General features: G+C 43.0%; 1 protein-coding gene across 4 annotated transcripts in view; it reads left to right on the forward strand.

Moving 5' to 3' along the window:
- PTN (pleiotrophin) overlaps window positions 1-13,743 on the forward strand; it is a 119,963-nt gene that overhangs the window by 11,425 nt on the left and 94,795 nt on the right. Inside the window, exon 1 of one of the 4 annotated variants that reach the window (XM_050918925.1) lies at window positions 1,219-1,297. The exons of the other annotated variants lie outside the window; for them this stretch is intronic. The gene's annotated coding sequence lies outside the window, so the exon portion shown is untranslated. Of the gene's footprint in view, window positions 1-1,218; window positions 1,298-13,743 lie in introns of those variants that run through there. 4 annotated transcript variants of the gene reach the window in all.

Genomic DNA, 13,743 nt, shown 5'->3' on the forward strand with positions numbered 1-13,743 from the left:
AGCTGGTCAAAAGAAGAAAAATTTCAAAATTTTGCAAAAAATGAGGAAAAACAGAAAAATACAAAATACCTTCCTCCTCTTTTGATCGTATATAAATATAATATACTGTTTGTATAGAAAAGCTCTTCTATTTATTTTAGAAGTTTTATGCTCCCTCTGAGTCTTGTGCAGTTGGACTGATGGCCACTAATTTTCCTGGCTTTATAGGCAGAGTGATGTGAAAAATTATCCTGAATTAAAAAAAAATAATATATATATATATATATACACAGACAACACAGTAGAACTCCACTAACCTCACTAATTTGCACTGACAGGGAGAGTTACTGAGAATTACTGAAATTTGAAAATTACCATACAACCAAATGAGAGGAAAAAAAAAGTACAATGCATTACAAAATGTTCTTTGTTCATTTAATTGACATGTACTGTAATTTAGTTTAAATTATTTATGATTATATAGACTAGGAAGTATTCCTATAATTAGAAACCACTGATTTTGTATGTAAATTGTAGGGTGTGTGGATTAGAAGTATTTTTTAGAAATGCTATGGAGAGTATTCATTTGTGCGTGGAAAAGAATGAGGTGTACACAAATGTATGTCCCATTCTCCTACTTTGTTCCCAGATCCCAGACATCAGCAGTGATGTGAAATATCAATGAACTGGAAAAGCATTCTGGGTAAAGAGGTATAACACAAAGATTCCACTTTACTTTAGAATTCCCAGTTGCATAAAACATCTTGTAAATGACAAGCCAATCTCTTCTTTAGATTGACACTTCCCACACAGGGCCGGCGCTTCCATTTAGGTGACCTAGGCGGTCGCCTAGGCCGCCAGGATTGGGGGGGGCGGCATTTTGCTGCCCGCGGTGGCAGTTCGGCGGTGGGGGTTCCTTCCACGCTCCGGGTATTCGGCAGCAATTCGATGGCGGGGGGTCCTGCCACACTCCGGGTCTTTGGCGACAATTCTGCGGCGGATCCTTCACTCGCTCCGGGACTCGCTGCCGAAGTTCCCCGAAGACTGGGAGCGCGGAAGGACCCCTCGCCACAGAATTGCCACCAATGACCGGGAGCGCGGAAGGACCCCCGCCTAGGGCACCAAAAACTCTGGCGCTGCTGCTGTTCCCACATAGTCAGTAAAGTTCTAATTTTATTTTGGATTTTTACTAGATCAGTGGTTGTGAACAAAGAGGTGGCTAATGCCAGCTGGCAAAGGGAACAGGAGTGCATAAAGGGATCCCCTGTCTGAGATACCTGATCTGCTATTTACATTCTTGTTCACCAAACAGTAGCATGTAAGTTCTCTAGTGAAAACCTGTGTCATGTTTATTTTTATAATCATATATGTGTGGATAATATGTAAGCAGTTATATATATGAAAATATGTTCTTAAAGCCTGAAGTTAAAGGGAAGCCACCCAGAGGTGAGATGCCTAAAGACAGGTTCTATTAGACATGGGAGAAGAGACACTTATGTCCTTGGTTGACTACTGTGTATTATGTGTCTTACAGTGGAATTCTATTTGCATACTGAGTCAAATGCTAATAAAGAGACTGCAGGAACTTCAGGAGAAGAAATTAACAGGAAGAGATGAACTCTGTGTGTGTGTCTGTGTGTTGCATACAAGTGAAGAGCAAAGGACCAGTCTAGGGGTGCAGAGAGACACCCTGTCATCCTTCGCACCTGTTGGCTTTCCCCCAGACCTTAGTTTTTAATCTAAGGGCTGGGGGAAGGCCGACAGGTATGGAGGATGATGTGGTTCAGACAGAGACATCCCTTATGGGAGGACCTATTAATGGAGGTTCTCTATATCCAAGTAAGGAGGGGAGGATGAAAGATAAAATACAGGTAGGGTCTGATGAGGAACAGTCAAATAAAAAAGAGTCCCATTCAGTTGCATCACATAATGGCAGACAGCTAAAAAGTGACATTTCTTTAAGTGCTTATATACAAATGCTAGAAGTCTAAATTCTAAGATGGGTGAACTTGAATGCTTTGTATTAAATGAGGATATTGATATAATAGGTATAATAGAAACTTGGAGAAATGAGGATAATCAATGGGACACAGTAATACTAGGGTACAAAATATATAGAAAGGACAGAATAGGTCGTGCTGATGGGGGGGAGTGGCATTATATGTAAAAAAACGTGTAGAGTGAAATGAAGTAAAAATCTTAATTGAAACAAACTGTATCATAAGATCTCTATGGATAGTAAATCCACACATGAATAAGAATATAGAAGTAGGGATATACTTCTGACCTGCTGACCAGGATGGTGTTAGTGACTGTGAAATGCTCAGGGAAATTAGAGAGGCTATACAAATAAAATAATAATGGGGGATTTCAGCTATCCCCATATTCACTGGGCACATATCACCTCAGGATGGGATGCAGAGATAAAGTTTCTTGGCACCTTAAATGACTCCTTCTTGGAGCAGCTAGTCCTGTAACCCACAAGCGGAGAGGCAATTCTTGATTTAGTCCTAAGGGGAGCAAAGGATCTGGTCAAGAGGTAATATAGCTGAACTGCTTGGTAATATTGACCATAACATAATAACATTTAACAACCCTCTGTGTGTATGTGTGGGGGAAGAAACACCAAAGCAGCCCACCATGGTCATTAATTTCAGAAAAGGGAACTATGCAAAAATGAGTAAGTTAGTTAAACAGAATTTAAAAGATACGGTGCCAAAAGTGGAATCCCTGCAAGCTGCATGGAAACTTTTTAGCACCTCCATCATAGAAGCTTAATTTAAATGTATACCCCAAATTTAAAAAAATAGTGGGAGGACCAAAAAAGTGCCAAAGTGGCTAAACAACAAAGTAAAAGCAGCAGTTAGAGGCAAAAAGCGGGCATCTTGTTAGTTCCGTTTAGGTTCTAGAATGCTTGTTATGATTTTATTTTATATGTAACCATTTGTTTCCATTAATTCTACTTGCTTCTTATCAAATCTCTATTCTTTGTTAGATAAACTTAAACGTGCTTTCTCTGTAAACAAATATAAGTGCTCAGTGTGTTAAGTGTAATGGCGATCTTGAAACTGATACGGTGGTGTGTACTGTTCTTTGAGAGTAGCAAATCTATGAATTCTGTAAATGTTCAGTGGGCTGGACACTTGAGGGGGCTGGTTGGAGGCCTGGGAGGTTGGAATCTATCTGTCACTAACAGGGTGGTGGAATCTACATAGGCTGAAAGGGAAGTGCTTGTATTGACTGTGGCTGGTGGAGTCAGGGAGCTGACCACTGGGAGAAGGGCCAGCTTTAGGCTGATTCCCATGAATTAGGCCCCACGCCTAAGAGGGTTCCACAACTTCGGGAAGAGGGTCCCTGCAAGGTAAAGCCCTGGAAGACAACTGCTGCCGAGGAAGGACCCTCTGCTGAAGTGCTGCCAGAAACAGCAGCAACTGATTGAGCTGCCGCCAAATTGCCACCTCTATCTTCGGCGGCAGCTCAATCGCTGCTGCTGTCTTCGGCGGCATTTCGGTGGCAGCTCTTTTGAATCGGGCCCCACACGTCCTAAAGCCGGCTGTGACTGGGAGGCACAGACAAGGCCTCCTCATGCTAAGGGCAGATGGCAGTGAGGTGTCTCACAAGCCTGGGAAGCATCACAGTTAGGAAATTTTCTATCAAAATGTTCTTTTGTTTTTGATAGACATTATTTTTATTTTTTCATTGGGAAATACTGAAATATTTGTGTCAGTTCAATGTTATTCTGAGTCTGCCTAAGGTGGTATAGTGTGTCATGAGAGTTGTAGTTTGGGGGCTACATGTGCCAGTTTTCTCCTTTCTGGGACAGGCTTCCTGTCTGAACTACATCTCTCATGATTCACTGCAGTGTTCCCTCTGATTGACCTGCTGCTGTACACCATGAGAGTTCCATGATCATGGTGCATCATGAGAGATGTAGTCCAGACTGGAAGCCCCACCTACAGAGAAGAATGAGGGCCTGAGGCACCTGAACTAGAGCTGGTTGAACATTTTTCAATGGAATATTTTTACATCAAAACAGTGTTTCATCCAAATCAAAACTTTTGTAAAAATTTGCTTGTTTCTGATGAAATTTCATTTTAAAAGAATTGAAAGAAGGCATTTCAGTTATGCTGAAACTTTGCATTTTGACCTTTATTAGATAGGAACACTGATTTTTTTGTTTCAAAGCAACTTTTTCATTTTGAATTCTATTTTACATTATAAATGAAATAAAATACCTCTTAAAATTGGAATGAAACATTTTTATTTTATCAAAATGGAAATTTTTCCAAAAAAAACTTTGTTTCACAGTAAGTTTCAATTTTTTTTGTTTTTTTTTTGTTCCATTTTGGAATGAAAGCAAATTTCAAAATCATGGAGTTAACAGAAATTCTGTTTCCTGGACAGCCCTAATTCTAATTCCCATGAGGCACCATGGCAGCTCAGGGAGACTGTCAGCTATTTGAATGTCTCACCAGCCTGGGAAAGAATCATGTCCAAGGCCATTTCAGAGCCTTGCCTTAGAGCTCAATTTATAGTTCAAACACACACAAAGAGACAAAGTAATTCTCCTGACCAAGACGGAGCCCCAAAGGCTTTTCCTTTGCCTCTCTCAGATCGTGAAATGAGGATACTTCCTTAGCCCTTTCCTGGCTGGGTTATTCTGTAATAGAGACAGAGAGTGAGGTTGAACTGATTCAAAACAAAACAGTTCAATTTGGGAAAGTCAAAACATTTAGACATTTCTGAATCAAAATATTTCCAGAACTTTGCGTTCAGCAACATTTTTTGATGTTTTGAGTTTTCATTTCAATCTGATGCAAAAATTTATGTAGAAATAAACAAATTTCCTGCAGGATGGACTTTCTGATTTTTGACAGCTGCATTCTCAACCATTTCTGTATAGGGAAATATCTGGAGCCTGATCTAGCTAGGGCCATGTCCCATTTGGCAATATTGGAGGGGCAGTATGATTGCAACCCCTATGTTGAAAATCCTTGTATTAAACTGTTTACTTCAGTAATATCCTGATGCACTGAGTTCCATAGTTTACTTATTTTACACAATGTATAATTATTTCCTTGGACTTTTTTTCCACATTCTGCCTGTTAATTTAATTGAATATGTTTTTTCTTGTATTCTAGGAAAAGCTAAAGAGGATCATCTAGTTCAGCCTTTATAATTTAGTATAATACTCTATCACCTCTTTTTTTTCTTCAGCTTAATTATGAAGATGCAGTATTCTCTTCATAGACAGTGGGAAGCAAGTCTCAGCTTCATCCATCTGCTTTTTGCATCACCCCTTCTAAAATTCTCAGAATAGGTCCTTTTCACCTCAGATTTTTGCATCTTGTATTTGTGACCTGTAGAAATGGAGCCACATTCTGGTCTACAGTTTGGCCCCTGTTTGTCTGACAGTCCACAGGCCCCATAAACTTACTCTATCCAAACACCTCAGGATTGTCCTTACTTGCTGGAGTCTCTAGGTGGAAAAGTATTTGTGTAGCTGGCTTTATGCCATTTACTACCACTCCCCACTCCATTTGCTGTGGGTATGGCTAGGTGAAGGGGTGTGGCTGGAGTATGACAGCACTCTGGTGAGTCCTAGCTGGCATAACTGTCTCTTGGGCTGTTACTAGTTGATAGAAGTTAGAGCAACCCTGAGCTTGCTTAAATGTGCATTGATGGCCAAATCGGCCCCTGGCAACCCAGGGCTCAGGGAAGCTATGGCCACCTTTGTCCTCCCACCCCTCTTGAGTTCTGCACTGAACACATTTCAGCCAGACCTGCAGATTGCGCCCAATGTTTTTGTCCATACTAGATGTAGTGCAGAAAAAAGGGACTTAGAAAACAAAAGTGTTAATCATATTTTGAAAATTCTTCTAGCATTTTCCCCATGTCTTATTTTAAAAATGTCTTGTCCTAGAAATCTCAAATGAGATTGACTCAAAACAATTCTGGTTCAAAAAGGACACTGAAAAATTGGCAAGGTTTCAGAAAAGAGCTACAAGAATGATCTGAGTTCTGGAAAAACCTGCATTACAGTGAGAGATTTAAGCAGCTCAATTTATTTAGTTTATCGAAGAGGAAGTTAAGCGCCAGCTTGATCATGATCTATAGGTACCTACATGGGAAGAAGATTTCTGATAATAGACAGCTCTTTAATCTAGCAGACATCACATAACAAAATCTGATGGGTGGAAGATGAAGCTAGATAAACTCAAACTGAAAATAAGGTGTAAGTTTTTAACATTGCAGGTAATCCACCCTGGAACAACTTACCAAGGGATGTTGTGGATTTTCATCACTTCAAGTCTTTATATCAAGACTGGAAATCTTTCTAACGGATTTTTATTTGAAGATATACCTATCTCACAGAGCTGGAGGGGACCCTGAAAGGGTCATTAAGTCCAGCTCCCTGCTTTCACTAGCAGGACCAAGTACTGATTTTGCCCTAGGTCGACACCCTTAGGAATTGAACTGGCAACCCTGGGTTTAACAGGCCAATGTGCAAACCACTGAGTTATCCCTCCCTCCATTTACTCTCAAACACAGAGGAATGGCTGTATGAAATTCTGCAGTCAGTATTATGCAGGAGATCAGACTAGAAGACAATAATGGATACTTCTGGCCTTAAAATCTATGAATCTATTAATCTTGATGAGATCTAGTGCACATAAGTAAGGGTATGTCTACAGTACAAAATTAGGTCGAATTTATAGAAGTCGGTTTTTTAGAAATCATTTTTATACAGTCAGTTGTGTGTGTCCCCACACAAAATGCTTTAAGTACATTAAGTCGACAGACTGCATCCACAGTACTGAGGCTGGCGTTGACTTCCAGAGAGTTGCACTGTGGGTAGCTGTGGGTAGCTATTCCACAGTTCCCGCAGTCTCTGCCACCCATTGGAATTCTAGGTTGAGATCCCAATGCCTGATGGGGCAAAAACAGTGTCGCGGGTGGTTCTGGGTACATGTCGTCGGGCCCTCCTCCCCTCCCTCCGTCCCTCCATGAAAGCAACGGAAGACAATCGTTTTGCGCCTTTTTTCCTGGGTTACTTGTGCAGACACCATACCATGGCAAACATGGAGCCCGCTCAGCTCACCATCACTGTATGTCTCCTGGGTGCTGGCGGACGTGGGACTGCATTGCTACACAGCAGCAGCTCATTGCCTTTTGGCAGCAGATGGTGCATTACGACTGGTAGGCATCGTCATCATACTCCTTGTTGTTCTTTTAGCTGACCTCAGTGAGGTCGGTTGGGGCACCTGGGCAGACACGGGAGTGACTCAGCCAGGTCATTCCCCAATCATACTTCACTGTCTTCTGGCGAGCAGCCAGGAGATGATGATGGCTAGCAATCGTAATGCAGCATCTTCTGCCGAGCACCCAGGAGATAATGATGGCTTGCAGTCGTACTGCACCGTCTGCTGCCATGTATAAGATAGATGGAGTGGATTAAAACAAGAAATAGACCAGATTTGTGTTGTATTCATTTGCTCTCCCATCCTGCCGTGAAATCAACGGCATGCTAAACCCAGGGTTTTGAGTTCAATCCTTGAGGGGGCAATCCTGTGTGACAGTTGTTGGTGTTTCTCCTTGATGCAAAGCCATCCCCTCTGTTGATTTTAATTCCCTGTAAGCCATGTCGTCAGTCACCCCTCCCTCCATCAGAGCAATGGCAGACAATTGTTTTGCACCTTTTTTCAACGCAGACGCCATAGCACTGGGAACATGGAGCCCGCTCAGATCACCATGGCAATTATGAGTGCTGTAAACACCACGTGCATTATCCTGCAGTATATGCAGAATCAGAACCTGCAAAAGTGAAACTAGGCGAGGAGGCGATGGCAGCGCGGTGACGAGAGTGATGAGGACAAAGACAGGGACATAGACTTCTCACAAAGTACGGGCCCCAGCAATGTGCTCGTCATGGTGTTAATGGGGCAGGTTCATGCCATGGAACTCCGATTCTGGGCCTGGGAAACAAGCACAGACTGGTGGGACCACATAGTGTTGCAGGTCTTAGACAATTTCCAGTGGCTGCAAAACTTTCGCATGCATAAGGGCACTTTCCTGGAACTTTGTGACTTGCTTTCCCCTGCCCTGAAGCGCCAGAATACCAAAATGAGAGCAGCCCTCACAGTTGAGAAGCGAGTGGCGATAGCTCTGTGGAAGCTTGCAACACCAGACAGCTACCAGTCAGTCGGGCATCAATTTGGAGTGGGCAGATCTAATGTGGGGGCTGCTGTGATCCCAGTAGCCAATGCATTCAAAGAGCTGCTGATATTAAGGGTAATGACTCTGGGAAATGTACAGGCCATAGTGGATGGCTTTGCTGCAATGGGATTCCCTAACTGTGGTGGGGCGATAGACGGAACCATATCCCTATCTTGGCACTGAAGCACCAAGCCAGTGAGTACATAAACCGAAAGGGGTACTTTTCAATGGTGCTGCAAGCACTGGTGGATCACAAGGGACGTTTCACCAACATCAGTGTGGGATGGCCAGGAAAGGTATAAGACACTCGCATCTTCAGGAACTCTAGTCTGTTTCAAAAGCTGCAGGAAGGGACTTTCTTCCCAGACCAGAAAATAACCATTGGGGATGTTGAAATGCCTAGAGTTATCCTTAGGGACCCAGCCTATAATGCCATGGCTCATGAAGCCATACACAGGCAGCCTGGACAGTAGTCAGGAGCTGTTCAACTATAGGCTGAGCAAGTGCAGAATGGTGGTAGAATGTGCATTTGGACATTTAAAAGAACGCTGGCGCAGTTTACTGACTCGGATAGACCTCAGCGAAACCAATATTCCCATTGTTATTACTGCTTGCTGTGCAGTCCACAATATCTGTGAGAGTAAGGAGGAGACGTTTATGGCAGGGTGGGAGGTTGAGGCAAATCGCCTGGCCGGTGATTACATGCAGCCAGACACCAGGGCGGTTAGAAGAATACAGGAGGGCGCCGTGTGAATCAGAGAAGCTTTGAAAACCAGTTTCATGACTGGCCAGGCTACGGTGTAAAAGTTCTGTTTGTTTCTCCTTGATGAAACCCTACTACCCTGTAAGCTAACCACTATCCCCTCCCCCCTTCAATCACCTCTTGCAAAAGCAATAAAGTAATTGTTGCTTCACATTGATGCATTCTTTATTAACTTATCACACAAATAGAGGAATAACTTCCGAGGTAGCCCAGGAAGGGTTGGGGAGGAGGGAAGCACCAGGTGGAGTGCGGGAGGAGGGAAGGACAAGGCCACACTGCACTTTAAAACTTATTGAATGCCAGCCTTCTGTTGCTTGGGCAATCCTCTGCGGTGGAGTCGCTGGGTGACCGGAGGCCCCCCCCACCGTGTTCTTGGGCATCTGGGTGAGGAGGCCGTGGAACTCGGGGAGGAGTGCGGTTGGTTACACAGGGGCTGTAGCAGTGGTCTGTGCTCCTGCTGCCTTTCCTGCAGCTCAACCATACGCTGGAGCATATGAGTTTGATGCTCCAGCAGCCTGAGCATTGACTCCTGCCTTCTGTCAGCAAGCTGATGCCACCCGACACTTATTCTCTTCAGCCTGCCACCTCTCCTCACATTCATATTGTGCTTTCCTGCACTCTGACATTGTCTGCCTCCACGCATTCTGCTGTGCTCTGTCAGTGTGGGAGGACAGCATGAGCTCAGAGAACATTTCATCTTGAGTGCATTTTTTTTGCCTTCTAATCTTCGCTAGCCTCTGGAAAGGAGAAACATATGCAGCTGGTGCAGGAAAAAAAAGGGAGAGTGGTGGCTAGAAAGACACATTTTATAGAACAATGGGTACACTTTTTTTCACGGTAAACCTTGCTGTTAACATTACATAGCACACGTGCTTTCATTACAAGGTCGCATTTTGATGGCTTCACTCCTCCCCCCACCGCATGGCTAACGGTGGGGATAATTTCTGTTCAGCTACAGGCAAACAGCCCAGCAGGAACGGGCACCTCTGAATGTCTGCTTAATGAAACCACCCTATTTCAACCAGGTGACCATGAATGATATCACTCTCCTGAGGATAACACAGAGAAATAAAGAACAGATGTTGTTTGAATGCCAGCAAACATCAGGACCATACGCTGCAATGTTTTGTTCTGCAATGATTCCCGACTACATGCTACTGGCCTAGCGTGGTAAAGTGTCCTACCATGGAGGATGGACTAAGACTACCTTCCCCAGAAACCTTTTGCAAATGCTTTGGGAGTACATCCAGGAGAGCTTTATAGAGATGTCCCTGGAGGATTTCTGCTCCATCCCCAGACACGTTGATGGTCTTTTCCAGTAGCTGTACTGGCCGCAAATACCAGGGCAAATTAATCATTAAACACTCTTGCTTTCTGGGATGATTTAGTTGGGAACTGGTCCTGCTTTGAGCAGGGGTTTGGACTAGATGACCTCCTGAGATCCCTTCCAACCCTGATAGTCTATGATTCTATGATGTCTAATATTTACAAATGTACACTCACCAGAGGTCCCTTCTCTGCCTTCAGGGTCTGGGGGCCTGCCTTGGGTGGATTCGGGGGTTACTGGCTCCAGGTCCAGAGTGAGAAACAGATCCTGGCTGTTGGGGAAACCGGTTTCTCCACTTCCTTGCTGTGAGGTATCTTCAACCTCCTCCTCCTCATTATCTTCCTCATTGACAAAACCCGCTTCCATGTTGCGTCCTACTCCACTGACGGAGTCAAAGCACAGGGTTGGGGTACTGGTGGCTACACCCCTTAGAATGGCATGCAGCTCATCATAGAAGTGGCATGTTTGGGGCTGTGACCCGGAGCGACCGTTTGCCTCTCTGGTTTTTTGGTAGGCTTGCCAGAGCTCCTTAATTTTCACACAGCGCTGCCGCGAGTCCCTGTTATAGCCTCTGTCTTTCATGCTCTTGGAGATTTTTTCAAATGTTTTGGCATTTTGTTTACTGGAACGGAGTTCAGCTAGCATGGATTCATCTCCCCATACAGCGATCAGATCCCGTACCTCCTGTTCGATCCATGCTGGAGCTCTTTTGCGATTCTGGGACTCCATGCTCACCTCTGCTGATGAGGTGCGTGGTCACCTGTGCTGATCAGCTCACAAAGCTGGCAAAACAGGAAATAAAATTCAAAAGTTGATGAGACTTTTCCTGTCTACCTGGTCAGTGCATCTGAGTTGAGAGCGTTGTCCAGAGCGGTCACAATGGAGCACTCTAGGATAGCTCCTGGAAGCCAGTACCGTCGAATTGCATCCACACTACCCCAAATTCGACCTGGCAAGGCGGATTTCAGTGCTAATCCCCTCGTCAGAGGTGGAGTAAAGAAATTGATTTTAAGAGCCCTTTAAGTCGGGAAAAAAAGGGCTTCGCCATGTGGATGGGTGCAGGGTTAAATCGAGGTAACGCTGCTAAGTTCAACCTAAAATCGTTGTGTAGACCAGGCCTGTGTCTGAGACAGGAAAAGGCTTAGGAAGTTATTAACCTGTGACCTAGGAATGTTGGAATGATGTGTCTTATTGAAAGAAAAAGCCCCGTAAGTCCCTTTTCCTTGGAAAGATAGGCTTCTATATGTAAACCAATTGCAAGAGGGGTTCACATTTGTCACAATCATATATATACCCTCTGCCTCTCAAAATTAAGTTTCTAAACTCTATGGGGGGCCTCTCCCTCATAAGAATATAAGAACGGCCATGCTGAGTCAGACCAAAGGTACATCTAGCTCAGTATCCTGTCTTCTGACTGCAGCCAATGACAGATGCCCCAGAGGGAATGAACAGAACATGTAATCATCAAGTGATCCATTCCTTGTCACCCATTCTCAGCTTCTGGCAAACAGAGGCTTGGGACACCATCCATGCTCATCCTGGCTAATAGCCAATGATAGACCTATCCTCCATTTATTTATCTAGTTCTTTTTTAAACCCTATTATAGTCTTGGCCTTCACAACATCTTCTGGCAAGGAGTTCCACAGGTTGACTGTGTGAAAAAATACTTCCTTTTGTTTGTTTTAAACCTGCTGCCTATTGATTTCATTTGGTGATCTCTTGTTCTTGTGTTATGAGAAGGAGTAAGTAACACTTCCTTATTTACTTTCTTCACATCTGTCATGATTTTATAGACGTCTATCATATCCCCCCTTAGTCGTCTCTTTTCCAAGCTGAAAAGTCCCAGTCCCCTGGCATTGGCCACTGTCAGAAGATAAGATACTGGGCTAGGTGGATCTTTGGTCTGACCTAGTATGGCTGTTCTTATTAGTCTCTAAAGTTATATTTTTGATTTGGGTGGGAAGTCACTTCCCTTTTAGGCAGGCTATTCCGTAACTCTTAGATCTTGAGTCTGAGAAGCTATAGTTAATGCAGAACTCATGAACATATACTGATGGTTTAGATTTTTCCTTCTGATGTGTTGTAACCCCTTTCACCAGCCTAACGAATTTCATCTGCTATGATGTTGCCTAATTATCTAATTACTTTAGGTCTTTGGGGAATTCCTAATAATCCTTTCCATTCTTAACTAACCTAATAATTTTGTGTTATCATCACATCTCATTATTCATTCTCTCTTCCAGATTCTTAATAATTGTATTGAACAACACTAGACCTAGTGCTGATCCCTGAGGCACCCCATTAGTAATCCAATTCTGTACTGAGAGCTGGTCATTATCCTCACCCCTTGTGTATTATTTGTTACCCACATTTAAATTGTGTCAGGACTCTGCCTTTTATCCCATGGCTACCAAGTTTCTTAAAGATCTCTCACTAGAGGCTATTATCTAAAGCCTTTTGGAAAACTAAATGTACCCCACCAATCCTTTATTCACCAGGATAACGCTTTTAACAGATTCTTACAAGTTGGAGAGGCAGGATTTAGCTCTACACCATGCTGTTTTATACTGTGATGGTTTGTGTGGGTTCTGTACCCATATAGATGTTTTATAACTCTGCCTTTAATGATTTTCTCATATATTTTCCCCCCAGTATTAGAATACGGTTCACTGGTATGCATTCCCCCTCATGCTTTGAGGTGAAAACTGAAACAAAGAAATCATTTAGCTTCTGTGAAATCTCTTTATCTCTCTGATTACCCGCTTTGCACCACCGGAGCCTGTCAAGCCCACCAACTCTCCTGCAAGCTTCCTACTTCTGATGTACTTAAAGAATTCCTTATTACTTGTCGCTCTCTATTTGCCTCTTTGTTCTTCAAATTTACTCTTATCCCTCTTAATCTCCATTTTCCATCTCACCTGCCAAAGTTGTTCCTTTCTATTTGTATCACAAGGGCTGGATTTCCTTTTTTTTTTTTTTTAAAGGATACCTTTTTGCCTGGAATAAATTCTAGTACTTTGACATGCAATTATACTATATTTTTTTCAATCTTTCTTTTTCGCTTGGTCTGAGGTAGGCAGACCTTCAGTAATTGCATCAAGACATTCTTTAAGAATCTGCATGTTGATAGTTTTGGATTTTTATTTCCCCAATGTTCTCTTTAGACTCTTTCCAACTAACTCTGTCTTTAAAAAAATCACCTAAACCCCCAAATGGTGCACTTTTTGAAGTTTAATGCTACAAGAGTTTATATGATCTTCTAGTTGTAATGCCAAGCTTAACTATATTATAACTGTTATCTAGGAGTGGGAATTTCCAAAGAACCTACAGAAGTTAGATACCCAAATCCTATTGAAATTAATTGAGAGTCAGGCTTCTTATTCCCTAAAGATGCTTTGAAAATCCCAGTTTAGAAGTTCAGTATTACTTAATTCCTGAATAAACTGTTACTCGGGA

The sequence above is a fragment of the Gopherus flavomarginatus genome, chromosome 1 (genome assembly GCF_025201925.1).
Source record: "Gopherus flavomarginatus isolate rGopFla2 chromosome 1, rGopFla2.mat.asm, whole genome shotgun sequence".
NCBI classification, from domain to species: Eukaryota; Metazoa; Chordata; order Testudines; family Testudinidae; genus Gopherus; species Gopherus flavomarginatus.